General features: G+C 32.5%; 1 long non-coding RNA gene across 1 annotated transcript; it reads left to right on the top strand.

Annotated features, from left to right (window-relative positions):
- Positions 1–10,326: 10,326 nt before the first annotated feature.
- On the top strand, positions 10,327–19,295 carry LOC139496270 (uncharacterized). The gene is made up of 4 exons (XR_011657587.1): positions 10,327–10,544; positions 13,561–13,595; positions 14,590–14,687; positions 18,937–19,295. It is a non-coding gene; the product is annotated as an uncharacterized lncRNA (long non-coding RNA).
- The last annotated feature ends 457 nt before the right edge of the window (positions 19,296–19,752 follow it).

The raw sequence follows: 19,752 nt of genomic DNA, 5'->3' as shown, positions 1-19,752 counted from the left end.
GTTCCTTTAATTTTTACTAGTGTTATGAGAACCTTGTTATTTTGAAACTGAGAAGCAAACCTCTTTAAGATATGATGTGTCTTCAATATGGTCATACATTTAAGAAGGAAAAAGCAAAATAAAAAAAAATACTTAACTCCGTGGAAAACTCAAAATTGAAAGTCCCTAATCGAATAGCAAAATCAAAAGTTCAAAACCATCAAAGGAATGGATAACAGCTATCATATTCCTAACATGGAACAGGCAATGTCGTATGTAGAACATGGTAGATAGAACCTGATTTTATAGCTAGCTAAAACTCACACTTGTATGCATTACAATAGTAACGGTATATCCGAGAGTGCAACGTGAGAATGTTGCTTTTCGTAATGAAAATAAATGTGGATTTGACATTTACAAGTGTATATTTGATAGGAATAGTTCCATTTAAAGATAATGCACAAGAGTAGGCATCTTATTAATCTGTCTAAGTATGCTGGGGTAGGAAGTCCATGATTGCAACATATATCTATTGATTTTCCTTGAATCATTTTAGCAATTTAGTAAATAATCTAGGTAAGTTTTCCATGCAGTTGGTTTCCCCGCAACAGTAACACATGTTACAAACATGTACATGTACATATTTCTCAAATTTAGTTCCAGTTGGAATAGTGAAAAAGCAATAATGAACAGTAGAAGAGTTTGAAATCAAAGGCTCGAATAGAAGAAGATTATAGATATCAAACAATTTAGAATATTTTGTGTTCCAATATTGCTGCCATTGATATTGAAATGTTGTTACGTAGCAATATATTGAACAAAAGGAGGACACGCTGCCACTCTAAATTTCTGCGGACAAAATATTTAATATTGCTGTCATTTGTATCATACATTCTATCCTGACATAAAAATATTGCTGATTTACTATGTGACTATATAGCTTTACAAAATAAAGAGCATTTACAACTGATATTATCAAGATCAACATGTTACATAGTTGACTCTGTATAACATATATCAAATGCCATATTATACGTATAAGTATATGAACATTTCTGAAGAGCAATATGTGTTAAAACATCAAATTAGTTTTAGTGGTCTTACTTAATAATGTGAAATAAATACAGTGATTTATCTTCTCTGAAAATTAAAAAACATAATAAGCAATTTCATTACACTTAATCATGTTTAATGCTTAAGATTACAACACAATGTTGACTGCTGAACCCCCATTTTTCTTTTTATTTGCATTTTTTGTTCGTTTTTGTTCTGACCTTGTTTTCTATATAATGGAATTGTATGCAACTGTCTGACAAGTGAGGGGTTTAGCTATTAAACCATGTTTATCCATCATTTCCTTCATCAAGACTTGCTACACATTTACGGACAATTAAAACATTTTGAAGAGACAGCATCAAATCTCAATATTGCATTGTATACATGTCGTATAGTATTGAACATGCATCTAGAATAGGTAAGAGTAGATACATGTTTGCAAGTCTTGACTACCCCTACAATAGCAAAGTTTGGACCATTGTGAAAAAGACAAACTAAGATATTAATAGCAGACACCTGCGAAAACAAAGGCACGCTTGTTTTATCATATCATAATGTTTTGTTAATAAAATATATCGTACTTTGGTCTATGATTTTTACTTTTTTCACTTTTTTTTACTTGGATGAAGAGTTGTCTCATTGGCACGTATACCACATCGTCTTATTTCTAGTATTGATGAAGATTGGACGTTAAAATTCTAACAAGGATTAACCAAACTAAATGACTGAAAACGAGGAGAGTAAACTATTCAAGCTAGTAGCAGTCAGATTAAACGATTCAATTTGGTAGTTGTGAAAGCGACGTACAACCACAGGCATTTTTCTTGTTGATTTTTAAATGTTGAATGTATCTGTCTTAATGAACTTAAACATGTTAAATAAAGGTTTACACGGAGACATTTAAATTTGCCTCATATATTGAAAACAGTCAAAGCACAAAAATACTGAACTTCGAGTTACGTCCCCATGGTGGAGATACTTGTATAAACAGGATAAGCAACACGTCTTCATGTTTATCCGCCGTTAACTGGTATGAATGATCAGTTCAAAATATTCATTGTGTGTTTTTGAATTGGCTAACATAATGCTGAAATTACTGTATCATAGATGAGAGACAAAAATATGTCGTATTTGAATTTTGTAGAAACAGTTACATTTATCATTACCAATAAAGTATTATATCAAGAATTGGATTTGATTCATCACAAGTCTGTGTGGATCATTGTTAACAAAAAGCTTAAAAACAACACTTGTGTCCTGGATGGTATATTTAAAAATCGCAGTATATAATCAATGTAGTGTCTTCCTGAATATGTGTGAAATATTCCACACTGGTTTCTAACTAAACTATCGTTAAAGCATTAAACGGCAGATCTAAAATGTTGAAACATTTCCACAATATAGTCGTCTTTATCCACTAAGTAGCACGATCGGTAGAGGGGGAATATCACGCCTTTAGATCTGATTCAGTACAATGATATGACAGTTAAATGTAGCATTTAAAATTGTAGTACTTGTGTCAATGTTCAATGTTAAAAAGTTAGTTTTTATGACAAACAATAAATAAAAGTGTCATTGTCAAGTCGAAATTACAATCGCTGTAATCATCCTTATCAATCATACATAGATTACTGACTATATAGTTGATTTATATATAAGATCTTTATTCTGTCAGGTTTCTCCATGTAGTGGTATGGTCATATGTGGGACTATGTTGACCTTCAACATATGTTACAACCAAAGTAACAATTTTAAATGGTTTTATCTGATTGGTGTACTGTCATATTGTAGGTTTCAATAACACATTTCTTGGAACCTGTACTAATGTAAAATAGTTATAATTGTTAAACTGTTAATCAAATTTTGGCCTTTGGCCGGGAAATCACTCAACTATCAAAAATGTAATCTTACTAAAGGACGTTCTCAACAACCAGTTTTTCATGGCTTCAATTCCATGGGTGGCTCTTATCTAGCACCGGTTTGGTGTATTGGGGTTTAGGTGTTTGCTGGGGTTAGAGACGAAAGTACGATAGCAGAAATTGGGATGTTAGATGACGAATGCTTTAAAAATGAATGCACGCAACATACCTAATGTTGCATTTTTTATGAAACTTTAACTTAATCGATGGTAGCATATGTCTAACAAACTATTTAGATGAATAAATAATATGTATTGTGTCCATTGTAAAAAAATAAACAAATTTTATAGTAAGTATTTCAACCTGTTAAAAATTTTGGTACGTTTTCTATGGTTTCACATTTTTTGATAATTACGCGAAACTAAATAAATACAAATACATCGGCAATCAACAATTTACAAAATAATGTGTACTTGAAAAAAGTAAAAACACAATTATCAAAATGGCAGGAAAATACAGTAAAACCAGCCCTATCCATATACATTAAATGAACCATTGAACAAGGCGTCTTTCAGAATCAAAGCCAGAATAGTTTTTTCTTATGTACACATTAATGTTGGAGCGAATCCATTTTAAACTTGAGGAGACCTGTAATTTGTTAGACAAGCTTTCATCTCTTGCGAAGCCGTTTTTCTTCATAACATTGATAACGTATGTCATTAATTCCTCATCTATCCTTTCTACTCAAAGAAAAAACTGTTGCTAGTTTTGGTGATGGTCAAGGAGCATATAAGACAGAAATAATGAAATTGGGGCAAGTTAAATTGTTTGACGCTTTTGATGGTGCTCCATATTCGGAGGACAATAGCAACGGTAATGTGAACTTTTTAGATCTAACAATACCACAGTACGGAATTCCACTTTACGACTGGATCATTTCGTTAGAAGTGGCAGAACATATCCCGAAAGAATTTGAGTCGATCTATTTGGATAATTTATTCAGGCATGCAAAAGAAGGAATTATTATGAGTTGGGCTGCACCAGGCCAAGTTGGTCTTCAACATGTCAACACTCAACCATTAACATACGTTATCAATGTTATGAAGAAAAACGGCTTCGCAAGAGATGAAAGCTTGTCTAACAAATTACAGGTCTCCTCAAGTTTAAAATGGATTCGCTCCAACATTAATGTGTACATAAGAAAAAACTATTCTGGCTTTGATTCTGAAAGACGCCTTGTTCAATGGTTCATTTAATGTATATGGATAGGGCTGGTTTTACTGTATTTTCCTGCCATTTTGATAATTGTGTTTTTACTTTTTTCAAGTACACATTATTTTGTAAATTGTTGATTGCCGATGTATTTGTATTTATTTAGTTTCGCGTAATTATCAAAAAATGTGAAACCATAGAAAACGTACCAAAATTTTTAACAGGTTGAAATACTTACTATAAAATTTGTTTATTTTTTTACAATGGACACAATACATATTATTTATTCATCTAAATAGTTTGTTAGACATATGCTACCATCGATTAAGTTAAAGTTTCATAAAAAATGCAACATTAGGTATGTTGCGTGCATTCATTTTTAAAGCATTCGTCATCTAACATCCCAATTTCTGCTATCGTACTTTCGTCTCTAACCCCAGCAAACACCTAAACCCCAATACACCAAACCGGTGCTAGATAAGAGCCACCCATGGAATTGAAGCCATGAAAAACTGGTTGTTGAGAACGTCCTTTAGTAAGATTACATTTTTGATAGTTGAGTGATTTCCCGGCCAAAGGCCAAAATTTGATTAACAGTTTAACAATTATAACTATTTTACATTAGTACAGGTTCCAAGAAATGTGTTATTGAAACCTACAATATGACAGTACACCAATCAGATAAAACCATTTAAAATTGTTACTTTGGTTGTAACATATGTTGAAGGTCAACATAGTCCCACATATGACCATACCACTACATGGAGAAACCTGACAGAATAAAGATCTTATATATAAATCAACTATATAGTCAGTAATCTATGTATGATTGATAAGGATGATTACAGTGATTGTAATTTCGACTTGACAATGACACTTTTATTTATTGTTTGTCATAAAAACTAACTTTTTAACATTGAACATTGACACAAGTACTACAATTTTAAATGCTACATTTAACTGTCATATCATTGTACTGAATCAGATCTAAAGGCGTGATATTCCCCCTCTACCGATCGTGCTACTTAGTGGATAAAGACGACTATATTGTGGAAATGTTTCAACATTTTAGATCTGCCGTTTAATGCTTTAACGATAGTTTAGTTAGAAACCAGTGTGGAATATTTCACACATATTCAGGAAGACACTACATTGATTATATACTGCGATTTTTAAATATACCATCCAGGACACAAGTGTTGTTTTTAAGCTTTTTGTTAACAATGATCCACACAGACTTGTGATGAATCAAATCCAATTCTTGATATAATACTTTATTGGTAATGATAAATGTAACTGTTTCTACAAAATTCAAATACGACATATTTTTGTCTCTCATCTATGATACAGTAATTTCAGCATTATGTTAGCCAATTCAAAAACACACAATGAATATTTTGAACTGATCATTCATACCAGTTAACGGCGGATAAACATGAAGACGTGTTGCTTATCCTGTTTATACAAGTATCTCCACCATGGGGACGTAACTCGAAGTTCAGTATTTTTGTGCTTTGACTGTTTTCAATATATGAGGCAAATTTAAATGTCTCCGTGTAAACCTTTATTTAACATGTTTAAGTTCATTAAGACAGATACATTCAACATTTAAAAATCAACAAGAAAAATGCCTGTGGTTGTACGTCGCTTTCACAACTACCAAATTGAATCGTTTAATCTGACTGCTACTAGCTTGAATAGTTTACTCTCCTCGTTTTCAGTCATTTAGTTTGGTTAATCCTTGTTAGAATTTAAACGTTCAATCTTCATCAAGACTAGAAATAAGACGATGTGGCATAAGTGCCAATGAGAAAACTCTTCATCCAAGTCAAAAAGTGAAAAATTAAAAATCATAGACCAAAGTACGATATACACAGCAAAAAGTGCAACGCATGTTTTACGTACGTTTTAAAAAAACGTCTGTAAAACGTACGTTTTACGTATGGAAAACGCATGTTTTAGCCAACATGCGTTAAACGCCTGTACCAAAACGGGTGTTTTACGCCCGTTTTGAAACGGGCGTAATACATCACGTACGTAAAACGTATGTTTTAAAAACGCACGTAAAACATATGTTTTACGTGTGCTTTACGTGCGTTTTCATTATATATTTTTGTGTTACACAGCCTTTTTTTCTCATATTAAAGAACTCATTTTATAACTTCAAGAGAATTTTACATCAAATTGAACATGTTTTTCACAATTTATTTTCCATCGCTTTTTATTTTCTAGAGAGTATATTTATAATTAGTGTATAAGCTGACAAAAAAATTAGAACTGTTACAGCATAATATGCAAACATGAATATTTGCATAATGGTTAAAATTATCTGTTCATGCTAAGCCTCTTTAAGCTGATAAAATGATAAAGCACATTTTCCTCCTTTAATAAGCTATATTGTATGTATATATGTCTCTGGTATTATTAAACTTAAAATTTACACATTTAATGATTAAATGTAGTCATGCATGTGAATCTAGAATTTTAAAAATGCATGTGCAAATTTTCTGTTGAACTCAGAAGTAATCTTATTGGCAATCATACCACATCTCCTTATTTTTAAATGAATAAAAAAAAAATCAATGTGAAAAGGTGAAACATTCATGTATTTACAATGTATGTCTTTGATACAAGTATGAAAATATCATCTTATCATATCTTTTTGTTTGAACGGAATCATTTCCACTTAAGGTTAGATGTAACTGCTGAGGCAATGAGAGTTAATTTAAAATAATAGTTTCTATAACTGATTACAAAGTATACTCATATTTAGATAAATTTGATTTATTTCCCTTGTCCACACCCCCCCCCCCCCCCCCCCCTTTCCATTTTAAAGTATTGAGCAATTAGAATATGGCAATGAAGAAAGAATGGCCAAAACACTAAAAATATATGTACTATCATGACTTCAACAGACTGTAACACACAACACATAGCTGTATAATACAATATATGTATCTTTTAAAAAATATATGTCTCTGATAAGTCAGGTACTACTGTAAACTTAAATATTATCCTTAGAATATAAGTTCCCAATGGACAATATATTAAGTAAAAACTATCCCTACAGATGAAATATTAGTAAATAATGGATATTTTTTACCTTTAAAAGTTGTCCCACTCTAAAAAAGATTATCCGCTACGAAGGATAAAATCAATGTAGATATAATATCCTAAGGATAAAAGTGAGTAGTAAAATAATTTTCCATGGGATAATATTACCAAGAAATTTATCATTTCTAGGGATAATATTTCTACAAAATTATATCCATTTGGGATAATATTTCAGTAAAATTATATCCGATGGGATACAATGTCATGTAAATACTATCCTACTGTATCTTGATCAATGAAGTGTTTTAACAAATGGCACATTGCTTTAAAGAAACAATTAAATTGATAATAGATAATCATTTGTGTCAAGGTGGATGGAGAGGAGTATAACGTTTTGTACAAATATCTGCTGAATAAAGAATACCCCAAAAACAGCTCTTTAAATGAGAAACAAGCATTACGAAAACGTGCCCAAAGCTTCTTAATTAAAAAAAATAAGCTGTACTACAGAATTAATGAAGGTAAGTTTTATATTTATATTTGTATAATCATCAATAATTAACAGTGTTTGTTTTGAAATATGTTTTGAATTAAATAAAAGAGATTTTAAACCCAAAAATAATCAAATATCGATCATGGATCAGAAGATGTAGATAAAATAGAACTATCCCATAAATAATATACAAAGGTTATAATACATGTAGTATACAGATATTCCCAAAATTTCCTACTAAGGACTGTTTTTAATTTTTTCGTAAAATGATCCGGGAGATAAAATGTCTTTGAATATTTTATCCTCTAGGATAGAAAATTGCAACATTTTATATCCCACAACACCAAAATAATATCCATCATTGTGGATATTTTTTTAGTGTTGGGGATATAATTTGTGGCAATTTTCTATCCTAGAGGATAAAATATTCAAAGACATTTTATCTCCCGGATCATTTTACAGGGGGGATCAAATTAATTGTTACACTACAACAGTTTTCACCCTCTTACAGTGTCTTAGCCTTACTCAATCCTGACCTTATGATTAAGCAACTGGCTTAATTACCATTTTAACAATATATTTATACACTCACTAATCAGAACAAAATAATGTTCACTGTTTTATATAGGAAGCATGACAGAGAGCATCCCAACTTGAATTTTGTTTTCTTTCAAAGGGGTAAATTGGTACAGGGGAGCGAAACATAGCCTCTACCTATACATTTTTACATAGGTATTAGACGAACACAATATTCTCTTTGACAGTAAAAAATAATTCGAAAAGGAATAAGTAACCAAAAATTAAAGGACCTTCACAAATTATCGCCAAATTAATTACCATTGAAACCATATTTGAAAAAGATATCTATTTATAATAAATCACAGATGCTGTTAAAACCTGACTGACTGTGTGACCGGGCTGTGTGAATAAATGATTGAATCAGCTATCTATAAGTTATTATGAAATTTTGAAGTCTACGCTAAAGGTCTTATTCAATAAAATACGTTTGAGAATATATCTTTGTTGTTCAGTAAGCACTTTCCCCTAATCCGCCTTAGGTTTTTCAAATCTATTCTCATTTTACAGTAAAATGAGAATAGAAATACCAGCAGGGATCAGAAGGACACTTGGATGTGATATTTCCATGGTCATATGTTGATTTATTCTGTTTATAATCACAGTTAGTAAATACATTTACCGGGGATGGGGGGAATGATTCATTGTTTACGTTGGCTGGTCTTCTGAAAGGTCTAAAATTTCTGGGACTATATTTGCAGTAATTTCTTTTATTATTGTGGGGGGAAGGGGGCTTCGGTCTCATTTACGTATTAACCACATTATAATACTTTGTATTTCCTTTTATTCATATTTCTAATGAAACTTTTAGTATGGCAATTGTCTCACTTTCATAAAAAGAGTGAAGACAGTTTGCAAATGCATTGTGATATATATTTTCCTTCAGTTTTATATGTTAAGCGCTTAGAGTATTATGTTTATTAGATAAGCGCTATATAAAAGATATGCAATAAATAAATAAATAAATGTACAGAAATTATCAAAGTATTTGCAATTAAATAGTGCCCGGGCGGATCCAGGGGGAAGGGGGTTGGAATCACCTTTTTGATGATCAATGAATTTGAATGGGACATATGGTTAGAACCCACCCCCTTTTATCCATGACTGGGCCTGAAAAAAATTGGTTACATGGATCCGCCCCTGCTTAATCAGTCAAAAATAAGAGGACTGGAGGTCACATGAAACATTGTTTTGCCTTTCAGTCCAGTTCACTTTCATGACCATCCAGTAATTTAAACATATATATATAGACACTGATTGCTATTCTTTATTTTTATCTTTATTCATTTTGTCTCAATTAAAAACGAATGAGGGTGATTTTTTAAATAGTTCTTAATACGGTGGCATGGAGGTCATATATATGCCCCCTTTGATTTGAAAATAAAAACCATGTTTAACATAAAATCCGTTAATACTTTGTTCTTCTACAATGTCACCGCTTCTGTTCCTGTCATACAAAATATCCTGTTAATATTGATAGTAGACTTAGATGTCTCCATGTAGCCAGAAATTTTGGTCTTAATATTAGGCTATGGCTTTGACAGTCAAATAGCAAAATAAATCTCAACTTTATAATCATTTTGGTTTTAAGGGGTCGTTGTTATGAGCCCCATGTACCCCAAACGGTGAGTGACATTCGGGAGCATACACCACTCTTTTTATTCAAGCTTATAAGATTATTATTTTTATTTTCATCAGGAGACGTGTGTACGCCGGGCCATTTAAAACGCCAGTAGAAAAGGAGGATTTTTTTCAGGATTGATAATTTTTGTTGTTGCTGCTACACATGCTTGCTTGTTCCTGTACCCCTTATTTTCAACTTTAATCCTCCCTTATTCTAGATATATATGCTTCTTGATCTTATAATTTGACAATATGGAAATTTTGAAAGAAAGAAATTTTTCGTCTTCACTCCCCCCCCCCTAAATATCAAATGGTAGCTCCCTAAGTATCATGAGGGCAAATTTCCGAGGCCAGTCATTTTATTTTGAAAAGGCAGTATTAATAACGACAGAACTAATAATATACTTGGAAATGCGTCAGCGGGAACCAGTAACGTAATCGGGATATTTAGTCCGGATTCGGTTTTCCTTTTTTTAGATGTTATGACGCAGACGACAAGGACGCTGGGTGCGATGGTTTATGAGAAATATTGATTTGGAGAGACGGACATTTGAATTAAAACAAATGGAATAAGATATGCAAACCAAGCAGAGGCGGATTATTTTCCGAGAAGAAGGTCGCGTCATTCAAAAATGGGGACGACTTGTCAAACAGTCAACGAAACAAGAGGCAGATTCAGATAACTTATTTTGGTAAATAATTAATAAATGGGTAGATCACTCAGATCGCTTAAACAAACACACTACATATATTAAGTATGTTGAATGCAATGTTGAAACGTTGCTAATCAGCGTTGCCATATATTTATATACAAACAAACAAACATTCATAGCAAGACCGTTGACAACGATGTCAAGTCCGTTCGTCCTTGGCTTATTGCATGACAATTTTGCCATGTGTTCGTTCGCCCACAGGCACTAGACGTTCTGTCAATAGCATGAAAATATTGGCAATGGGAAGAAAATAGTGTCCATATATATCTGTCAATAGCATGAAAATAGTGTCCATATATGTGTCAAAATATTGGCAATGGGAAGAAAATAGTGTCCATATATGTGTCCATATATATGGACACTATTTTCTTCCCATTGCCAATATTTTCATGCTATTGACAGAACGTCTAGTGCCTGTGGTTCGCCCTACTGTTTTTAAAAACGAAACAAATATATTTAAATGGCATAAAGGTTTTATAAACTGAATCAGATATTATATGAAAATAGTAGGGATCTAGCAACCATTTTACTTCAAAGGTAATGACTATAAAAAAAAGAAAGTTTTATTTATTTAAATTAATATATGAAAATAAAGGGTTGGGTAACAGAACCTGAGAACCCCATCAGCATTAAGTAGCTTCCCATACTAATTAAATTAGCCTTTCCCCAGTAATCTACAGGCCAGGAGCTCAATTTTAGAAATTTTTTAGTTAGATTCTGTTGGCCCGTAGTGTATATGTAGATATGATTTTAACAGGCCCGAGTGAGAGCAATTTTACTAGCCTGGGCTGCCACTCAGCGTGAAGACTGCTTCAGTGGCGGATCCAGAAATTTTCCTAAGTGGGGGCCCACTGACTGACCTAAGAGGGGGCCCGCTCCAGTCATGCTTCAGTGATTCCCTATATAAGCAACAAAAATTTTTCCCAAAAAGGGGGGGCCTGGGCCTCCTGGGCCCCCCTAAATCCGCCTCTGTGCTTCCCTACTCCCCACCCCCAAGATTAATTGTCTTTGACTTTATTCAAGATAAAATGTATGAATTACATTTTGTAGTTTATACATGAATAATGTATGAATTAGTTACAATGTACAATGACATAGTTGACTGAGTTGTAGCACTAGACATAGTTAATAGACACTAAAATTATAAAAGATTTACATAATACATGTTTACAGAAGGGGGCAGGACCTTTTTCGTGTTTTTAAGCCCCGGATTTCAGGATCATGACTCATTCGACCCCCCTCATTACATGTTTACTAAAAATTATGATTTAAGAATATAAAATCATGAATATTGTCATGATATTTTGATAATACAATGTACATGTACGGTACCATATATGAATAGAATCTGATATGTCAGCGCAGTGGTGGATCCAAGGGGAGGGTTCCAGGGGTTGGAACCCCCCTTTTTTTGGACCATAAATGCAATTGAAATGAGACATATATTTGGAACACCCCCCCCCCCCCCCTTTTAAAATGGCTGGATCTGCCCCTGCAGTGGTTGTCCTCTGTTTATGTAGTTATACCCACGCAATATTGCGTATATAATGTTTTTGACCCTTCAGTCCTGTTTCTTGTCATAGCAACTCCTCTTGAACCCTCTTTAGATAATAAGGACATAATATGTAGATGTGCATATCAACAGGAAATTACGATTCATTTTTTTTTCAAGAAGTTGCGCCCCTTTGAACTTTTTTGCTTTAATGTACTACTGCAACAGTTTGTCATCGCAACTCCTCTGAAACCACACAACTGAATTTCATTAAACTTTGTAGGTAATAAGGACATACAACGTAGATGGGCATACCGACATAAAATTACGATTTAATTTTTTTTCCAGGAGTTACGCCCCTTTGAACTAATTTGCTGTAATATACTACTGCAACAGTTCATCATCGCAACTTCTCTGAAACCATACAACAGAATTTCATGAAACTTTTTAGATAATAAGGACATACTCATAATGTAAATGTGCATATTGACAGGAAATTATGATTCAATTTTTTTTTCTCATACTATTTTCTTTTCTTATTTAATTTCTCCAATGACAATGTGGGGACGTACATGTAGGGTATGTGGGCCCGGCCGCTCACTAAGGTTCTTAATTCATATATGTTTCTCAATTCTCATTTTTATATAGATTAAACCATATTGGTTTCCCTGTTTGCATGGTTTAACACTAGTAATTTTTGGGGCCCTTTATAGCTTGCTGTTTGGTGTGAGCCAAGGCTACATGTTGAAGGATGTACCTTTACCTATAATGGTTTACTTTATTTTTCATAAATTGTAAATTGGATGGAGAGTTTTCTCATTGGCACTCATACCACATCTTCCTATATCTAAAGATTACATACCACATCTTATATATATATATATATATATGCTATGTAACTACTTGGACTATGGATATTGGATACCTGATTGATCATATGCAGTCTCGTTATATTGTTTCGTAATCCAACATAAGTTTGTCTCGACTAAATATTATGAAAGTGCTACTACATATATACACAATACTTATTACCACAAAGCACAGATGATCACAGATTGAGGTTGAAATTTCGTGGAGTCAAAGAGATATGCCCCATTATTAGAAAAAATGGCTGAATCTAGTTTCTGTTCTCTATCTTTAGTATGTCTCATACAAATGTTTAAAACTTATGCTTATAATCACAAAATGAATCCTGCATCTGTATACATGTATGTTTACAAAATTGCAATGCCAAAAGCAATAACATTTTGAAGTTTAAACCTTTTTTAGAACTGTCAAATTGATGTAAATCTAAAAAAAGATACCATGCTAATTTCAAAATTAGCAGATGCAGCATGCAATATGAATGCCAATGTCACACACACATGACATTGGCAACTATCCACCTGATGGTCAAGTAAATTTTGTAAAAATATTTGCAGATTATGCAAATTATTTGTACATGTATAATATTCATGTATACATGTATGCATGAAAATTAAGTATATTTTTTTAATTTTTCAGTGCCAATCAATATTCCAACAACTGAATATAAATTGGTAAGTATTAGATACTGTTTTGTAGCAAATAATTATAAGCTGTAGCTATCAATTTGTCATGTATGATGTACATGTACATTGTAAATTCTCATAATGACATTTCCACTTGGTGATTGAAAAATGTATGTCATTTTGCCTGCATCAGAAGAAGGGGTAAACAAACAAGATAAATAATTGGTCAGCCTATACTTGCCATGGCCTTGTGTTGGCACGTCAACAATATAAAAAAGAAGATGTGGTATGATTGCCAATGAGACAACTGTCCACAAGAGACCAAAATGACACAGACATTAACAACTATAGGTCACCGTACGGCCTTCAACAATGAGCAAAGCCTATACCGCATAGTCAGCTATAAAAGACCCAGATGTTTATGTTCAAAAAGACAAGATCAACAAATAGGTCATAAGGTCAAATAGCTGGAATGAAAATTACCTTAAAATCATGCATGATATCAGCAATTTGGGGAAAACTAGCGATAGTTGGTCGTTAGACTATATACTGAAAAACTTGTTTAACTTCAAATTTGATTTTGCTGCAAAGTCAACCAATACTATAGCTTAACAGCACAAAAATTGTCTTGCCAACTCCTTCCATGAGTTGTTAATCTTAAAAAGAATGGTCATGATGATACAGAAAAATTAAAAGAGACATTCAAAACTTACAAGAGGAAGTGAAACTTATGTCTTACAAAACAAAAAAACAACCTTAAGTCCACACACCACTATTTAGAAAACTAATTATAAAAGACTGAACAACAGTAAATCACCAAAAACAAGAGGCAACATGTTTAATAGCAGATTCACAATCACGTAAATAAGTATTGTTGACCCTGATTCCGCGCCATAGCCACACATATATATACTATTTAAAGACTGTAACCATGGTAACAGTTAAACATAAACTTCATAATCATCTAAGGGAGGGTAAAAAAAATCTAAACTTTTTTTATATACTAATTTATATAAAACTATTATTATTTTTTCTTTCTTAGGTTTATCAAATATGTTCTTTGGTGTATGATCAGATCCTGTATATACTATAGTATAGATCTAACAAGCTTTTATAAAAGAAAAGAAAATTATGTTTTAGGTAAATATAAATGATGCTTACATTGTATATATATATAGGATACATTGAGTTATTCAAAGACAATTTCCAAACATGTCTACAAAATTTATCATTTACTATATATATATTACTTAAAGGATGTTTGCTTGTCATGTTTTGTGATTTTTGTCAGATTATCAGAATCCTCAGGTTTTATTCATTTATCCTCTTTAAAAAATTCCCCCAATTGACCCCCATTTTTCTTTCTATAAATCTTTTAGATGTAAAACTATATGCCATCTGTCATGTCTGGAAAAGTCTTATAAAATCTTTGTTATTTTTTTAATAGTTTTTATACGACCGCAAAAATTTAAAAAAATTTGGTCGTATATTGGTATGATGTTGACGTCGTCGTCGTCGTCCAAATACTTTTAGTTTTCGCACTCTAACCTTAGTAAAAGTGAATAGAAATCTATGAAATTGGAACACAAGGTTTATGACCACAAAAGGAAGGTTGGGACTGATTTTGGGAGTTTTGGTCCAAACATTTAAGAATTAGGGGCCAAAAAGGGCCAAAATAAGCATGTTCTTGGTTTTCGCACTATAACTTTAGTTTAAGTAAATAAAAATCTTTGAAATTTTGACACAAGGTTTATGACCACAAAAGGAAGGTTAGGATTGATTTTGGGAGTTAATGTCTGAACAGTTTAGGAATTAGGGGCCAAAAAGGGGCCCAAGTAAGCATTATTCTTGGTTTTCGCACCATAACTTTAGTATAAGTAAATAGAAATCTATGAAATTTAAACACAAGGTTTATGACCACTTAAGGAAGGTTGGGTCCCAACAGTTTAGGATTTCATCAAAAATTGAACAATTGGGGTTCTTTGATATGCCGAATCTAACTGTGTATGTAGATTCTTAATTTTTGGTCCCGTTTTCAAGTTGGTCCAAATCGGGGTCCAAAATTAAACTTGTTTGATTTCATCAAAAATTGAATAATTGGGGTTCTTTGATATGCCGAACCTTACTGTGTATGTAGATTCTTAATTTTTGGTCCCGTTTTCAAATTGGTCTACATTAAGGTCCAAAGGGTCCAAAATTAAACTTAATTTGATTTAACAAAATTTGAATCCCTGGGGTTCTTTGATATGCTGAATCTAAAAATGTACTTAGATTTTTGATTATGGGCCCAGTTTTCAAGTTGTTCCAAATCGGGGTCCAAAATTAAACTTTGTTTGATTTCATCAAAAATTGAATAATTGGGGTTCTTTAATATGCCAAATCTAACTGTGTATGTAGATTTTTAATGCTTAGTCCCGTTTTCAAATTGGTCTACATTAAAGTCCAAAGGGTCCAAAATTAAACTAAGTTTGATTTTAACAAAAATTGAATTCTTGGGCTTTTTTGATATGCTGAATCTAAACATGTACTTAGATTTTTGATTATGGGCCCAGTTTTCAAGTTGGTTCAAATCAGGATCCAAAATTATTACATTAAGTATTGTGCAATAGCAAGAAATTTTCAATAACACAGTATTCAGCAATAGCAAGAAATCTTTAATTGCACAGTATTGTGCAATAGCAAGAAATTTTCAATTGCACAGTATTGAGCAATAGCAAGAAATCTTCAATTGCACGGTATTGTGCAATAGCAAATATTTTCAATTGCACAGTATTGCGCAATAGCAAGAAATATAGAAATTTTCAATTGATTGGAGTTATCTTTCTTTGTCCAGAATAGTAGTTGAATCAACTTCTTAAATCATTGTTTTATACAATATACAATGTATATTCACTTTTACTACCAACTGATAAATTAAAACAATCTTTACCATTCAGCATTGTTCAGTGATAACAAGCACCTTTTGTTACATTTTAATATTTTATGATGTATTTAAATGAGTAGTTATTGTTGCAAACTCCATTAGAAATTTGAATTGAGATCAGTTTTGGAAAAAGGGAAAGGGGGATGTGAAAAAAAAATAGGGGGGGGTGGGTAAATTTTTCTCATTTCAGATTTCATAAATAAAAAGAAAATTTCTTCAAACATTTTTTTGAGAGAATCAATATTCAACAGCATAGTGAATTGCTCAAAGGCAAAAAAAATATTTTAAGTTCATTAGACCACATTCATTCTGTGTCCGAAACCTATGCTGTGTCAATTATTTAATCACAATCCAAATTTAGAGCTGAATCCAGCTTGAACGTTGTGTCAATACTTGCCCCAGCCGTTCAGGGTTCAACCTCTGCGGTCGTATAAAGCTGCGCCCTGCGGAGCATCTGGTTTAGAACTTAAATTGTCATTGATAAAGCTATAAAAAATCAAAGAGAGAACATTTTCCTGCCAAAATTTAAATGGCTAATATCTGGAAAACAAGCACATTGGCCTATATATTTTTTTTGTTTTTTAGTTCCTTTATTAATCACCTATCGATATACATTCTATGTACTAGTTTTAAGAAAAGCTTGATATTTTGAAACTGAGTAAGGAACTTCCATAAATTAAAATATATTTGGTGTGTCAGATGATTTGCATGTCTGTCTGGCAGTATTAATCTGAATCTTGGTCTGTCTTCAGCCGATAACTTTGTAGAGTGTCCTTTGTTTGATAAGCACATATACCAAGGTGAGCGAGACACATGTTCTCTAGCTTTTATCAACTGTACAGTTTTTCCTTATCTATTGTCTTCGTGCTGGCTGCTATCATGTCTCATATTTATGGTTCATTTAATTTGTCAATATTAATTTTATGTGTGGTTTGGTTGGTTTCTCAAATACTGCATTAGCAATAGATCATCTGTATATATGGTTTATACTATGTGTGTAGGATGAATATGTCTGTCTGTTAGGCATGTTAGGTTTTATCTGCCCCTCATCCTTTATCATGGTTCATAGGACAATGTTAATTTTTTTAGGTATGGTCTATTTTTCAGATACTACTACATTTGTACTATAAACAATTGGGTCAAATATATGTATTGTATGGAATATTGTAAGGTGTACCTGTGTCATCTGACCTTGACCTCATTCTTTGTTCATTGGTTAGTGTTAGTTTTCATGGTAATGTCTTTTTCCCAGATACTATAATCAATCTATCAACTATATATGTAGCTAGGAATGATTGCATAGTGTAGGTGGTGTCTGCAGTGTTCATTTGACCTGAACCTCATTTTTAGCTCACCTGGCCTTGGCCAAGTGAGCTTTTCTCATCACTTTGCATCCGTCGTTGTTAACTTTTACAAAAATCTTAACCTCTGAAACTACTGGGCAAAATTAAAGCAAACTTGGCCACACTCATCATTGGGGTATCTAGTTTCAAAAAATGTGTCTGGTGACCCAGCCAACCAACCAAGATGGCCACCATGGCTAAAAAATAGAACATAGGGGTAAAATGTAGATTTTGACTTATATCTCTGAAACCAAAGCATTTAGAGCATAAGTCAAGATTTACCTGCCCTGAAATGTTCGGATGAGTAGAACAACCGGTTGTTGGGTTGCTGCCCCTGAATTGGTAATTTTAAGAAATTTTGCAGATTTTTGTTATTATCGTGAATATTATAATAGATCGAGATAAGCTGTAAACAGCAATAATGTACAGTAGAGTAAGACCTACACATAAGTTAAGGAATAAAATGGTCAATTGACACCTTAAGGAGTTATTGCCCTTTATAGTCAATTTTTTAAAATTTTCACAATATTTTTTTAACTACTGAGCCAAGTTCATTAATTTATAGATAGATATAATTGTAAGCAGCAAGAATGTTCAGTATAGGTAGATCTACACACACATCACCATCACCAAAACACAATTTTGTCATGAATCCATCTGTGTCCTTCATTTATGATATGCACATAGACCAAGGTGAGCGACACAGTCTCTAGTTATGATACATACTGATAAGTCAATGTACAGTTTTCTAACTTGTATAAAAATTAGATTAGATGTGGTACGATTGCCACTGAGACAACTCACCACAAGAGACTATACAGCCTTTAAGAATGACCAATGGTCAGTTACTCAGATATGATATTAGCAATAGGCTAATTTGGTGTATTGCGTTACAGTACAATGTAATTCACTGATACATGTATATCAGACTTTTTAGTTTTGAGATAAGTAAAGCAGACTTGTGTTTATAAAAAGGACATATCTTCATTCCTGACAAACATCTACATATATTCATGCTGGGATTTGAAAAAAAATTATGTTTAAGTATACTTTGCTATTCCATTAAAAAAAATGATTTCCCACGGTCCACCAAATTACATTTTCTTTTGTTTTTACATTACAGCTGCTGAAGAAATCTTTCGAAGGATGGATTGTTGATTATGAACAACAGGATTATATCATCATGACCTTGGAATCTTACAAGGAGAAGTTCAAGTAAATGAAGGAATTCATGTGCAAAAATTATAATATTGTAAACAGGAGAACAGTTTAAATAATACTAACAGTACTAGTTAAACAGTTTTGTGAGACCAAGAGCAAGGCAGAGTAAACTTGGAGTGTATATATGTCAACCACAAGTACATTTAAATACCACATAATGCTAATGAAATAAGAACTATGGTACACACATTTTGTATGATTGTGAATATCGGGTCCCAAAATAAATGCAGTTGTTAAATAAATAGAATTGAAATAACCAAATTTGTAGTATTTATATGACCATCATATTTTTAGGTCTTTTTGCAAATTCTATCATAGAACCAACCAACCAAGAACCAACAATCAATTCAAATCACAATTGTAGTGAAAAAAAATTCCATTGACCAACAGAAAAAGATGATGTCTAATCCTTAATACATGTACCTTTTCTTCTTCACATTGGCTTGAGTATAACCAATTCTTTTCAATATAAAAAAGGAGATATTGCGTATACATCAATTAAACCAGCATAAAGACCAAAAGACATCTTTAACATGTTTAAGGCAAATAGTCCATTCTAAATGGTAATTGATAATCTTTCTTATGAGGGTTTTTTCATGGATGTAGATCATTTGTATAGGCTGTCATAAAATATTGTGCTTCAATTCTAATTGTAAGATATATAGCGCACAGTAAATGTATGCCTTGCCAAAAACAGTTCTGGAAGGGAGGCAAAGGT

The sequence above is a fragment of the Mytilus edulis genome, chromosome 11 (assembly GCF_963676685.1).
Source record: "Mytilus edulis chromosome 11, xbMytEdul2.2, whole genome shotgun sequence".
NCBI lineage: Eukaryota > Metazoa > Mollusca > Bivalvia > Mytilida > Mytilidae > Mytilus > Mytilus edulis.
The sequence above is the reverse complement of the archived record's forward strand: the minus strand, read 5'-3'. Positions and strand labels throughout refer to the sequence as shown.